We start from the raw sequence: 15,581 nt of genomic DNA on the forward strand, positions 1-15,581 counted from the left end.
TATGTAGGTTCCTGAGCACCCATCTCAGATCGCTATTTAAAATGAACGATATCGGACTATAACCACGCCCACTTTTTCGATATCGAAAATTTCGAAAAATCGAAAAAGTGCGATAATTCATTACAAAAGACAGATAAAGCGACGAAACTTGGTAGATGAGTTGAACTTATGACGCAAAATATAAAATTAGTAAAATTTTGGACAATGGGCGTGGCACCGCCCACTTTTTAAAGAAGGTAATTTAAAATTTTGCAAGCTGTAATTTGGCAGTCGTTGAAGATATCATGATGTAATTTGGCAGGAACGTTACCCTTATTACTGTATGTACGCTTAATAAAAATTAGCAAAATCGGAGAAGGACCACGCCCACTTTTAAAAAAAAAATTTTTTTAAAGTAAAATTTTAACAAAAAATTTAATATCTTTACAGTATATAAGTAAATTATGTCAAGATTCAACTCCAGTAATGATATGGTGCAACAAAATACAAAAATAAAAGAAAATTTAAAAATGGGCGTGGCTCCGCCCTTTTTCATTTAATTTGTCTAGGATACTTTTAATGCCATAAATCGAACAAAAATTAACCAATCCTTTTGAAATTTGGTAGGGGCATAGATTTTATGGCTTTAACTGTTTTCTGTGAAAATGGGTGAAATCGGTTGATGCCACGCCCAGTTTTTATACACAGTCGTCCGTCTGTCCTTCCGCATGGCCGTTAACACGATAACTTGAGCAAAAATCGATATATCTTTATTAAACTCAGTTAACGTACTTATCTGAACCCACTTTACCTTGGTATGAAAAATGAACGATATCGGACTATGACCACGCCCACTTTTTCGATATCGAAAATTGCGAAAAATGAAAAAAATGCCATAATTCTATACCAAATACGAAAAAAGGGATGAAACATGGTAAGGTAATTGGATTGTTTTATTGACGCGAAATATAACTTTAGAAAAAACTTTATAAAATGGTTGTGACACCTACCATATTAAGTAGAAGAAAATGAAAAAGTTCTGCAGGGCGAAATAAAACAACCTTAAAATCTTGCCAGGTATTACATATATAAATAAATTAGCTGTATCCAACCGATAATGTTCTGGGTCACCCTAGTCCACATTTTGGTCGATATCTGGAAAACGCCTTCACATATACAACTACCACCACTCCCTTTTAAAACTCTCATTAATACCTTTATTTGATACCCATATCGTACAAACTCATTCTAGAGTCACCCCTGGTCCACCTTTATGGCGATATCTCGAAAAGGCGTCCACCTATAGAACTATGCCCTACACCCTTTTAAAATACTCATTAACACCTTTCTTTTGATACCCATATTGTACAAACAAATTCTAGGGTCACCCCTGCTCCACCTTTATGGCGATATCTCGAAACGGCGTCCACCTATGGAACTAAGGAATACTCCCTTTTAAAATACTCATTATCACCTTTCTTTTGATGCCCATATTGTACAAACAAATTCTAGGGTCACCCCTGGTCCACCTTTATGGCGATATCTCGAAAATGCGACCACCTATACAACAACCACCACTCCCTTTAAAAACCCTCATTAATACCTTTAATTTGATACCCATATCGTACAAACACATTCTAGAGTCACCCCTGGTCCACCTTTGTGGCGATATTCCGAAAAGGTGTCCACCTATAGAACTGAGCCCCACACCCTTTTAAAATACTCATTAACACCTTTCTTTTGATACCCATATTGTACAAACAAATTCTAGGGTCACCCCTGGTCCACCTTTATGGCGATATCTCGAAACGGCGTCCACCTATGTAACTAAGGATTACTCCCTTTTAAAATACTCATTAACACCTTTCTTTTGATACCCATATTGTACAAACAAATTCTAGGGTCACCCCTGGTCCACCTTTATGGCAATATCTCGAAACGGCGTCCACCTATGGAACTAAGGATTACTCCCTTTTAAAATACTCATTAATACCTTTAATTTGATATCCATATCGTACAAACGCATTCTAGAGTCACCCCTGGTCCACCTTTATGGCGATATTTCGAAAAGGCGACCACCTATACAACAACCACCACTCCCTTTTAAAATCCTCATTAATACCTTTAATTTGATATCCATATCGTACAAACACATTCTAGAGTCACCCCTGGTCCACTTTTATGGCGATATTTCGAAACGGCATCCACCTATAGAACTAAGGCCCACTCCCTTTTAAAATACTCATTAACACCTTTCTAGGGTCACCCCTGGTCCACCTTTATGGCGATATCTCGAAACGGCGTCCACCTATGGAACTAAGGATTACTCCCTTTTAAAATACTCATTAACACCTTTCATTTGATACCCATATCATACAAACGCATTCTAGAGTCACCCCTGGTCCACCTTTATGACGATATCTCGAAACGGCGTCCACCTATAGAACTACGGCCCACTCCCTTTTAAAATACTCATTAACACCTTTCGTTTGATGCCCATATTGTGCAAACGCATTCTAGAGTCACCCCTGGTCCATCTTTACGGCGATATCTCGAAAAGGCGTCCATCTATAGAACTTAGGTCCACGCCATTTTAAAATACTCATTAATACCTTTCATTTGATACCCATATCGTACAAACGCATTCTAGAGTCAACCCTGATCCACCTTTATGGCTATATCCCTAAATGGCGTCCACCTATAGAACTATGGCGCACTCCCTCATAAAATACTCTTTAATGCCTTTCATTTGATACACATGTCATACAAACACATTCCAGGGTTTCCCTCGGTTCATTTTCCTACATGGTTATTTTCCCTTATGTTGTCACCATAGCTCTCAACTGAGTATGTAATGTTCGGTTACACCCGAACTTAACCTTCCTTACTTGTTTTATTTATTGTAGAAATCAAAATTCAAAGTGAAAATGACACCAACACCCATATGCAAACCACGTCAAAGAGAATGAGCACACCAGTCATGGCCATGGTCATACGTACTTATATACTCCAAACACGAAGGAAAATGCTAGTAGTAATGCTTCCAGCGTTGGCGGCGGCAAGAACTCCAGCGCAAAATCAAAAAGGTGGGAAATATTAGATTTTCATGAATCATGGCTGGAGGAAGTTGAATTATATATGTGCAAAAGAATATTTTACTCTCATATCATAATCACGCTCACACCCCGCATGGTTGTCAAATTGATGCACCCAGTCATTATGTCAGCATGAATAATAAATATATTGTTAATGCAACACCTGGTCATCATACGACAAATGAGCACAATAATAATGGTCCTAATTTGGTACTGAAGCGACAAAGCAGTGATGGCACCATATAGGTTACACCTATGGGGCATCTGCAAGCTTTTTATAATGACTAGTATGGCATGAATCCGGATATGCAAGAAAGCGGAGTTGACGAAATGAATCACAATGCTTCTTTGGATTCTGGTTATGCTCCTGACATGCTGCATACATACCTACCAAACTAATATGACTCTGCAAACTGATAATGAGCGACACCACCAGCGCAGGAAAAATAAGAACTTCAAAACAAGGTTCCGGAAATGGCACAACTATGAATAGACGTTAATTTATTTATATAGTTTATAAATATAGAAATGCACATATGTAAAAATTACTAGAATAATAGGACATGATTTTAACTGTAAAAATTATTTTATGCACTATTATACATGCATTATTTATGAATTAAATATTATTTAAACAAAAAGGACGCACTTCATTCATATAAAAAGCGAATTGACAGAAGGTAACCGGTACGGGTAACCGGCAGGCCAGTTACCATTATTGTTGTTGTTTCATATGTTTTTGTTAGCGATAACGAAAACATACATAATGAAGTAACTTCAAAATGTAAATAACATCGAGCGGGAAGGAATGTCGAAAACACAATAGGTAAGAGCGAGAATGCGAGTCACACGTAAACTATTTTGAGAGAGCGCGTGCGTTACTTTTTTCACGACAGCAATGTAAAAGTAATTAAGACGATAATTGGTGACCAAGTTATCGGTGACGATTAAGTAATCGATTAGGTAACGAGTACCTGTCTTGTAGGGAAGTGTAAGAAAAACGAAATAAAAGAAGTTAACCAATCAAGGCGAATTCGCGTATCTACACGCATTATAGTGGTGGGTGGTGAGCAACGTCGATATAGGAGTGCAAATCACGAAATTAGTACTGCGAATCCCGTAACCCCAAAGAGGAAGCTTTAAATATAAATTTTTACCGATATTTATTTTAAATAAAGTGTGCAATTATTTTTCAAATAATTTGTAATCATTTTTGAAATAATAAATAAATATTTTTGTACCTAAATTTCGAGTTTTTACATTTTTCTCCTCACTTATTTAGTTGTATTATACTAATATTTCTAGATTTTGGTGAGTTATTTCGGGATTATGGTTGGTGTTCTTAATAAAATCTATATTTCATTTCAAACTCACCCTATTTACAAAAAGGCAAAAGGAGTTTCGAGCACCACAGTGCTATTTCGTTAACAAGTTTGAAATGTTTTAGCGGCAAAAACGATACCTGTAAGCTACTTAAATTCTACGCCATTTATAGTAAATTTAAATTATAAAAATAATTTAATAATCCAAAGTAAATTTTTTCATCCAACAAATTAATAAATAATGGCAAGTTTAAATCAATTGGTTTAGTCTTTCATAGATCTCGAGTCGGACTTTCGTGAAATCGAAAACCCCAATCAATCCGTCATCGAAACCCAAAGGGAGGAGGCTAAAGAACTGTGGAACAAAATAAAATATAGTGAGTTTCAGGGGACAGACGCTGCAACATCTTCGAAAGATGCTAGTGCAGCGAGGAAAAAGTATAAGATAGCGTACAGACTTATATGAAGTGCATAGAGTTGATAGGTGACCTAGCTACAAAGCAAAAAGGTAAAACCTCTGAAAAATCAAGCGACGACTCAGTTAGGGAACGCAATTTTAGGCTTCCGCCTTGTGAGACCGATGTTTTTAAGGGAGATTATTTGTCATGGCCAACATTCCGTTACTTATTCACGGCCATTTACATAAAGAATCAAGGGCTCTCCTCAGTAGAAAAATTATGCCATTTAATATAAAAAACTGAGGGCGAAGCAAGAGAAATAGTAAGCAAATGTCCCCTTACAAATGAAGGTTTTGAAACCGCGTTGAGAATAAACGAATTCTAGTTAATAGCCAATTGAAGATCCTCTTCAACCTCCATCTCCCCCCGTAGGAACTGAATCTGTAAGTGCAATCAAACAACTTCGGCGGGGAATAAATAATTGCATTTCGGCACTCCAGATTCATAAATTTGATATTTCAAATTGGGATGCGATCATTACGTACCTCTGCTCCACGAAATTTCCGGAAGCTACAATTTCATTGTGCGAGCAATCGGTTCAAGATAAAACCGTGATCCCAAAGTGGAGTGACATGGACAAGTTTCTGACAAGTCGGTTCCAAATTTTGGAAACAGTTTTTGATTTGCGAAGCCCACAGCCGACCAAATATCAACCCTCCAAATCACATAACGAGGGGAACAGCAAAAAATTGAATACTTTTCAGGCAAGCGTATCAAATGCGAAATGCAATCTGCAGTCGTGACGCTCACCACATTCGATCCTGCTCACGCTTCCTAAAGATGACTCCGTCTGATCGCAGTAAGCATGTGAGAAGGAACAATTTGTGTCTGAACTGTTTGTCTTCCGGACATGGTGTGGCGAAATGCAACAGCGCCTACAACTGTTCAATATGCAATGCGCGACATCACACTCTTCTGCATTTGAATCCAGTTCAGGCAAGCTTCACGTCCAAAGAGGACTCTTCGAGATCAACCTGGAGTGGCAACGGAACTACTTCCAAACGTACCACTTCTGAACATAGTCAAAATCAGGCCAACAGTAACTGTCCGGCTCCGAGTGTTCATTTATTACGGAACTGTCCGGCTCCGAGTGTTCATTTATTACGGAACGGCTTCGCCGATGTATCGGGCTTCCAGCTAAAATAGTGAACCCTACAGTGTCGGGTATCAACAATAGGGTGTCTGCTCATTCCACGCTAGCTTGCTCTATCCATATAGGCTCACCCCTTGACACAATGGTATCCATCAGCACTACGGCTTTAGTGTTACCTCAATTAACAAGCAACCTGCCTACTGTCGATATTGACCCCGCTATCCAACGAAACTTCCCGGGAATTAAACTAGCAGACAGCAGATTCTTTGCGAACGAACAAGTTGATCTTGTACTTGGATGTGATGTCTATCCGCAAATCATATAGGAGGGGATTCGCAAGGACTTTACGAGTAATCTTCTCGTCCAGGAAACGGTATTCGGATGGACATCCGTGTCTCTTTTTACAATGAAATCTCTTTGGATCATCAACTGGCAGCATATTGGGAATTGAAAGTTGTCCAAAGGAACTTGATCCGTACGACCGGTGAGGAATACTGCGAGGAGATTTACAAAGCAAATACGACGCGAACGGATACGAGGAGATATACGGTCTCTCTACCCTTTCGAAAGAATTTCCCAGCAGATATTTCCTTAGGGTGTTCACATAAAACTGCGTTCTCGCAATATTTTCGTTGTGAAGGTAGGCTAGCCAAAAACTCTTCTTTACGAGAGGAGTATACACGAGTCCTTATAGAATAAGATCAGTTAGGTCATATGTCTGAAATCCGACCAAGCCTGTACGAAAATCCGTCCGAGTCCTACTACGTACCCCATCATGCGGTAAGCAAGCCAGAAAGCACTTCTACGAAGGTGAGAGCTGTGTTTAATGCTTCGTGTCCCTCGGACAATGGTGTGAGTTTGAACGACACTCTGCTACTCGGTCCCATCCTTCAAAACGATCTTACGATCTTGATTCTCAGATGGAGACTGTTTAAATTCGTATTTACTAGCGACATCGAGAAGATGTATCGTCAAATATTTGTTCATCCTCAACAGAGGAAATTTTCGTAAATGCAAACAGCGTTAAAGCTCTTGGAATCCGGTGTAATGCCTGTTCAAACCAGTTCTATTTCACCGCTACAGATGTCGATCAATGCCAAGAAATGACAAAATGCAAGATTCTGTCGGCCATCGCGAAACTATTCGATCCTCTTTGATGGCTCTACAATAATTATAGTAGCGAAAATGTTGATGCAAAATGTCTGGTTAGAGGGAACAGATTGCAGGTTTATCTCTGAACTGACTCCACTATCGTGCTCGCTTGGCTGAGAAAACCACCATGTTCCTGGTCAATCTTCGTGTCCCACAGGGTTACCAAAATCATCGACAAGGTGGGGCAGCATCACTGGTATCACGTGGTCCAAACCGACGAAGAGGGAAAGAGCGTGCTCTCCCACGCAACGTCTATCGTTTCATCCAAAGGACCCACCCCATTCAGAAATCAATGTTTCAAGCAGCTTCTGTTTCAATCTCTCCGGAGGAAATAAAAGGTACAACCCAGCAAATAATTGCCCTCTGCCAGCAACAACATTTTTCAGCGGAGGTTTCGAATTTAAATTTGGCCTGGCGATAAGCGCTAAAAGCGAAATTCTAACCTTAAACCCATTCATTGACTCAGGCGGAGTTCAAAAAATCGGAGGTCATCTCGGAGCATCGCGAGGCCTCAGTTGCAAAGAACGGCACTCAATCCATCTGCCATATAACTGCAATTACTCACGCTTGTTAGTGAAGTTAATCCATGAAATATCACTTCATGGAGAACATCAGTTTATGTTGCGACTTATTCGAGCACAATATTGGATCCCTCGGATCAAACTTATGATCAAGTCGAGATAAAAAATTATATAGAGGTCGAGCTTGTGTTATTTCGCAACGAAGGCCATTCATCTAGAACCCACAAATGACCTTAGCACTGCCACCTTTCTAGCAGCCTTTTCTCGATTTATTTCGCGTAGGGGATGTCTTAAAAAATATATTAAGACAACGGAACTAATTTCGTTGGAGCCTCACGATCTTTTAACGCTGAATTTAATGCTTTTCTATCTGAATCTCGTACTGCACTTCTTTCGAAGTACTTCTATCAAGGGCTTTCTTGGCATTTCCTACCCGCATCAGCGCCTCACAGAGGGGGCTTATGGGAGGCTGGCGTGAAGAGCTTTAAAACCCATTTTCGAAAAGTAGCATCTGGACTCAAATAAACGTTTGATGAGTTTTCAACACTTTTATGTAGAATTGAGGCTTGTCTTAACTCAAGACCCATTAGTCCCGCTTCAAATGACCCACCGAGCTTAGAACCATTGACTCCTCGACACTTTCTTATAGGCTTCTCTTTTATCTCCCCCGAAGATTGAGGTTAGCGAGAATCCAGCATCAGTGATCAATCAAGTTTGGATCGAGAAAGGACTAGTCGCCAGACCAATCGTGAAACTGGTCCGACTACCACCGAACGAATCCGGAAATTAGTTTACAAAATACTTCGCCTCCATGCTGATGACCCACCCGTCGCACAGTGCCGCGACTCCATACAAAAGATGGACAAAAATAGAAGGAGTGGTCCGAATTGCCTTCACACCTTAAAGTATTATGCCACGCTAATTTCAAAAATGAAATCGGTTTTTCTGTACTGGTTACTCATTTCGAGAAAACCGAGTTTTTCTCGCATTTTTGTATGAAAATAGTTATTGCGGACATGTGTTGATATAAGTAGAATGAGTCGTCAGAATGGGCCGAAACTTCACACCTCAAAGGACTATATCACGCCAATTTCAGACAAAAAATATGTTATTCAATCCCGGTTACCAATTAATTTAAAACAATTTTTTTTACAATTTAATAAAAAGGCAAAATAAGCCATAATCATCGTTGGCATATGTTTATAAAAAGCGAAGCACTCGCCAGAACTGATTGAAAAAAACCGGATGTTTGCACGTTATTACATAAAAGTGAAATGTAGAATATAATTGTTTGTAAATGTTCAGAAAAATGTAATTTTTAGTTATAATTTATCGCACTTTTACATTAGGGTAATTTAATACATTACGGTAATTTTAAAAATTAAGTCGGTTTTTTTACATTTAACCGTTCTGTAAAAAAACAAAATTTTTTTGATTTTGATATTGATTTAAAATAAAGCATAATCGCTGCTGACTATGTAAATAAAAACAGAACTATTTTTTATAATCAATCAGTTTCAGAGTCTTCAGAAGTTTCCATGTCGGTGTCTGCTTCATCACTTTCAACAATATATTTTTTAAAGCTGAGATCAGAACCCTTCAAATATTTGTTTCACTGTTTTATATTTCTTTTAAATGCAACTAATGGATCTGATTATAATATCAAACAGGTCATTAAATCCGTATTGCTTTGTACTCTTCCAGCTTTTCGTGTATGATTAAGCCGATATTTTCTTATGCTTTTGTGTGAACATTCTAGGGCTTCTGATAAAGAACCTGATAAAAAACGTGGAAGTATAGATTAAGACAAATAAATCAAAACATAGCTTAAAAATCATTACCTATTGGTAAATTGAAGTATTTAATTACATCACATCCACGTACTAAAACTTTATGCACAGAACTTGGCATGTTATACCAACCATAATTTTTTAGGTATAACTCTCTTGTTTAGGTCAACAAAACACTAAACTTTTGGGTTTTTATTTCTTTTCCACAGGAGAGGACTCTAAGCACCAGAGAAAAATTATGGATTATAGACTTATCCCGATGAGTAATTTCTGCGGGGACGTCAATATTTTCAAAAAAACGTCGAGCTGTGTTTCCATCATTAGTTGTGCCAAACCCTTGCTTGACTTGGTCAATTATAATGGATAATTATCAAACTTGTTTTATCTTTGAATTCTTTTTGTATACGGGTTTTAGTTTCAATAAATTTAGCCTTATTTTCTATTCTGACTTGCCATTTCTTAAAATGCATACGGTAGGCTATGTGCAGTAAATATTCAAAGAATCGAATCCAGCAATGGAGGGTTGATAATCCAAATTTATATTGATCTGGATTTGGTATCTTGTTTGGTTCAATATTGATCATTTCCGTTGGGCTTGCATGACATATAAAACATCTGCTCGAAGAATTGGTGCTTGTTAAAACATTAGCTACTGCACCGTTAATCATAGTGCAGTGCATGACGTAGGAAATTTCAGCTATTCCCCTCTTATTTTTGAAAATATCGCATTCCAAATCATCCATCATCTGAACCATTTTATTATAATTATAATGATTTACCTCTTTTCCTTCTTTCGTATAAATAAATTTCACTAGTCTTCAGAAGAGAGTAGAAGAAGGAGTTCGGTTGACCCATATTTCATTACCTGATGAGAAATCGATGAGCCTTAAATTGTAAAAACAAAAAATTTAAAAATTTACAATATATACATTGGAAACTTATTGATTTTATACGAACTTTATTGGTAACAAAGCAATTACTAAATTAAATTCATCTGTGAGGTCTTCCAGCGAGAATTTTTGCTTATATCGACTGTGCCCAGAACTACCATCCATTCCCCATTTACATATAAGTGAAAGTTTGCCCACTGGCCCACTGAACAAACTTCTAAAATGTGTTTTGATGTAATATGTAGAAGAGCCTTTAAATTCACTTCCGCTGAAGTTTCCGTCGCTTCTATATGTGGTACTAAATTGTGTTTGAATTTGTTTAACTCATACGTGCTTAGGAAACAATCCGTATGCATATTATTAACAACTTTGCTTAGTTATTATGTTTTTCTTCTGACAAATCTAAATCTAAACATAAGACCAGCGCTTCAAAGGGCTCAAGACACTTCTTTATAGTGTTATCAGGCTCTTTTTCACTTTTCGTTACTTTCCGCGCAGCATAAGTAATTTTTTCCTTACTACGTTCTTCAAGTATTTTACTTATTTTTCGCGATTTTGACTTTTCTGAAGCTACTGAAAACCCTACTTGCGGTCTGCCTCTTTTTCCCGTACTGGTGCTTGGTATCTGAAATTTATATTCAATTACAAACTTTCACACTACAAAGCATACATTAAATACATTATCCGGATCTTCAGTTTCTAAGACTGCCCATTGAAGCCAAGAAGAGTTCCATTTAATAAATCGCTCTTTTTTATAGGCAGCTTCTTTCCACTTGTTGTTCATGTCATAATTGAATCTATAAACAATTTTCCTCACATTATTTCTATCAAATTCAACATTAGTTAACTATTCACAAACAAAAGAAAAAATGGCTGATATTCTTTCTTTAAGGGGTGTTTCTAACCATAAATCTACCAAATCACTATTTCTGATTTTAATTGACATTTTTGTTTATTTATTATAAAAGTTTTATGTTTTGGCTTTCGACACTTTATTTTGAATTGAGATAAACAAGTGCTGATTTATCTGCTGCGGTCACTTGTTTTCACACGTATGCATTAAGGTGGATCAAGTTTATATTAAAAAAATGTTGGCCTTTTCAGTATATTGTTACTCATACTTTACTTTCAATTTTAAATTTAAGAAAAATCGGTTAAGATATAAAAGGTGCTTATTGCTGCTTTATATATTTTTAATCCTGATTTTTTTTGTTAAATGGGTAGAAAAAATATGTCAAATATAAGTTGTACATGAAATTTTAAACTCGAGTTGAGCACCATCTTCCACTAATAGTAAAACTATAAAATTTTTCACCGATAAAGTGTTTTGTTAGGTGAACAAAATTATAAAAGAGATCAATAAAAAAAAAAAAAAAAAAAAAAAAAAAAACAATTGGACCACCCTAATGTGCATTTTCGCAAAGCTCTTTTTGTTTGTGCTTAAGCTAAATATGCAGATTAAGATGACTATGTCACATATTTATATTTTATTTTGTTTCGCCTTTCGTCTAATGCTAAAGCAGCACCAAAAAAAGGCATTTAGTCACTTTTCAAAATTGGAGATTTTCGCGAGGCGGAAGAAGGCGGAGGAGATTTCGATTTCACCGACTTGGGTTTTCTTTGTCTCCAAATTTTACCAATTTTCGGATTTTGGTATGTTTAATCATATATTTATTTATTAATAAAAACAAAAAAAATATTTGTGTAAATGTTTTTTTTATGAACCATACATTTTTTGGTTTGTCGCATATATCTTCATGAAAGTGCAAAAGTTGATTTTGCTAGGAATAAAATGTATTTTTAAAAATGTTTTAACTGCGACCACTTTTATGTGCGAAGCCCCAAAATGAAATAGTATGTAGAAAATGGGTGGATTTTGAGGGGGTGTGTGAGATAGAAGGTTGTTTTTATTACAAAAAAACTTATGAACTTCTCTTAGTTCGAGTTTCAGCAGTAACTTGACATCAAAACATCTAAGTTTCAAGACAGTCGATTTATGTATTTTTGTTCACCTTCGCGGCACTGTGCGTCGCCCCTACTTTCAAATTCATTTTTTATATAAATTAAAACGCCTCCTTTTCATTGCAGAATGTTTCGCTTTGACGCAGCACGCAACAGGTCGGAGCAAGGTTCGCATTCCTTCCCGATTCCATGCCGCTATGCAACAGCCACCATGGTATAAGGCTATGCCCACAATATCGTGCTAAGTCTCCGGAGGAGAGGTTGCAGGTGGTACTCATCCGCAAGTGCTGTCCCAACGGTTTGTCGCCGTTCCATCGCATGAAAACGTGTTCGAGCACGGCATGTTGTTATTATTGTGGTGAGAAACACCACACCACCCTACATATCGAGGCCGTGGCAAACGAGCGACCGACGACTACGCTGCAGTCTCGCTGCCACAACGTAGGCGACGATTCTGACGACACTTTGTCAATTCATATCACTGAGGATACAAAATCGTGGGCTCGACAGGTTGAGGAAGAGAAATTGAAGCAAATTGACGCAGTTGGCGTTCTTCCAATAGATGGGAGTGGCGCGGCATTAATTACTTTCCGCCCGCTGCTCCAACACGAAAGGCGGTCGCGCAACTTGACATCAAATACTTGCCAATCGCCGATGCTACGATGCCTTACAGGTAGAGACTGTCGTACACCAGTCAATCACCGTTTGGGAAGCTCAATATCTCCTCCTGCTCCGCAGAAAAATTGGCGACAGGGCGGGTCGTCATCAAATACTTTCCGACTGTCCAAACCGGTAGCACCTACATCTATCGTAAAGATTAAATCTGGCGGTCGACTCCATCTAGTGCGAACATTAATAGACCCGTGTACGCCAAATACCATTATAGGTGCTGGGCTAGCACGGGAAATACAGCTAGAGCGTCAAGCAGTAAACATAAGAAAACCCGGTGTCTAATATTGCGAGGTAAGCACGGCGTAACTGAGTGCCTATGCACGTTGGCTACAGTAGTAGAGGGTTACGCCCGTCTCAGTCCAAGGACTCACCTCGATCCGATACTTGCTACGCCATTCCAATTTATGCGGTTCGCGGATCCGCAATTTTGCCCTTCGTCGCTAATCCGCCTCATCTTAGGCGCTGATGTTTACGTAAGGATCATGGTAAGCGGTACCCTTACATCATCGGTCGGAGGCCTGCTTCTGCAACCGACCATAATAGGTTTGGTCATTTCCGTGTCCACGACCGGCTAGCAGCAACAACATTCTTTTTTTACGAATTGTCATTTTAAATTTGTTATATAAATTTCAAATACTTAAAGATGTACAAATTTCCATTCAATTAGTTTCGTAAGTCAAGTTTGCTGTTTTCAAATTGTTAAATTTTAATTTATGCAAATGTTCATTTCACAACTTCTTATGGTAGATTTTTCGTTTTTTCAATTTAATGTTCATTGCATCATTTCGATTCAAACGTTGAACCGGCTGGTGTTGGCATTTCTAATATTGCCCAAGGCAAGGGGGCCGGCATGTTTAGGCCAGTGGCCTAATTAATTTCCAACCTGGTAGCCACCCTCGACTTAACTATTTTTCGTTTGTCAGCAAGCAACAAGCACCTTCCAATCTCCTCTTGATCCAGCATTTTCTTTCGTTAAGAGAGAAAATTCGGGGTTCGGTGGCGATTTGGAAGTTGCCGTAGGCTCTGATTTAGTTTGTAAATCAACAAGTCACCAGCTGTTCCTGCGTTTGCCAAGTTTTCATTTTTGGGTATTTCAAACATAATAAAACGTAAGTTCCTATTTCCTACATTCTTGTGATATTTATACATATATATATATATATATATATATACATACGAAATAAAGATTGATTTTAATTATTATACATATTTCTATGTATAAATACTAACTATCGTGTTTTTATTTCTTTTCCGCAAAACACAATTGGTTTCATTCCCGCCAATTGTGTCCACTATCGTGCATATTAAGGGTAAATCAAACGTTGGCGCTGATGCGCTATCGCGCATTACATTCGATGAGATAAAATAATCGAACAAACAAATTTTAGAAGTATAGAAAACTCAAAGACAAAACGATGAAAACCTTCATAGGAAAACTGACAAAAACGGCGAAAAACAACTTACTTTACACGTTTACGACAAATTCTCGTTTAATTTTTCGAAAAAAGTTCCACGGATAAGCTCTGAAATTACTTACGATAAAAATAACAAATCAACAAGTTTAAGAATTTTTGCGCATACAAAACATAAAAACCTCGAGTTAAATTTAAGATTGCTAACGAAATAATGAATTAGAGAAATTAATTTCGAGGCTCGAATTAGAAGCCAGCAAACAAAAAATTTATCAAATTGAATGGTCTAAAAACGATACTTTTTTCAATCATTTTACCATTATAAATTTATAAGATATCGGAAATAAAAGTTTTAAAATCATTAGAAATTATTCTAACAGATCCAGTAGAGGCAGTAACAGACGAAGACACAATACTAAAGTTAATGACAATTTACCATAATAATCCAATTTCAGGTGGACATTGCGGAATGAAAAAACTTTACGCAAAACTACCAACAAAATTTTATTAGAATAATATGACTCGTGATATATCGAAATATATCAAAAGTTGTAAGCTGTAAGTTTTAAAGTAAGTTTTAAAGGTTAAACCAAAAACAAAAGAAAACACCAACACCTTGTAAACCATTTGATGTACTAGTTATAGATACAATGGGACCTCTTCCTGATTCCAAGCACATAACAAGTTCGCCGTTACCATGATTTGTGACATGTCTAAATATTTTGGACCAAGGTGGCTGCCTTGAGGAACACCAGAAGTAACATTTATAGGTTCTGACCTACAGCTATTAAATATAACTGTTTGTTTTCTATTCATCAAGTATGAAGACATCCTAGATAGAAACAAAGGCGTGAAGCCAAAACGATCGAGTTTGAACAGAAGAAGTGAATGGAAAACTTTTTCAAAAGCTTTACTAAAATCAGTATGAATTACATAAATTTCGCTATTAGCCTTAAATCCCATCAGCACATGAGTTGTGAACTCAAGCAAGTTAGTCACGGTAGATTTACCCGAGCAAAAACCATGTTCAGACAAGTCCATGATAGAGGATACCCTATGATCTAGTTACTTTGTGACGAACGATTCAAAGAGTTTGGGAATAGCACAAAGCTTTGCTATTCCTCGGTAATTTGAAACACATGATCTATTCCTATTTTTGTAAAGTGGTATTATAAAATACTCTTTCCACTTTCTGGGAAATATCCCTTGCTTTAGAGATGCGTTGAAAAGACATG

Source organism: Eurosta solidaginis, chromosome X, assembly GCF_040869045.1.
Source record: "Eurosta solidaginis isolate ZX-2024a chromosome X, ASM4086904v1, whole genome shotgun sequence".
NCBI lineage: Eukaryota > Metazoa > Arthropoda > Insecta > Diptera > Tephritidae > Eurosta > Eurosta solidaginis.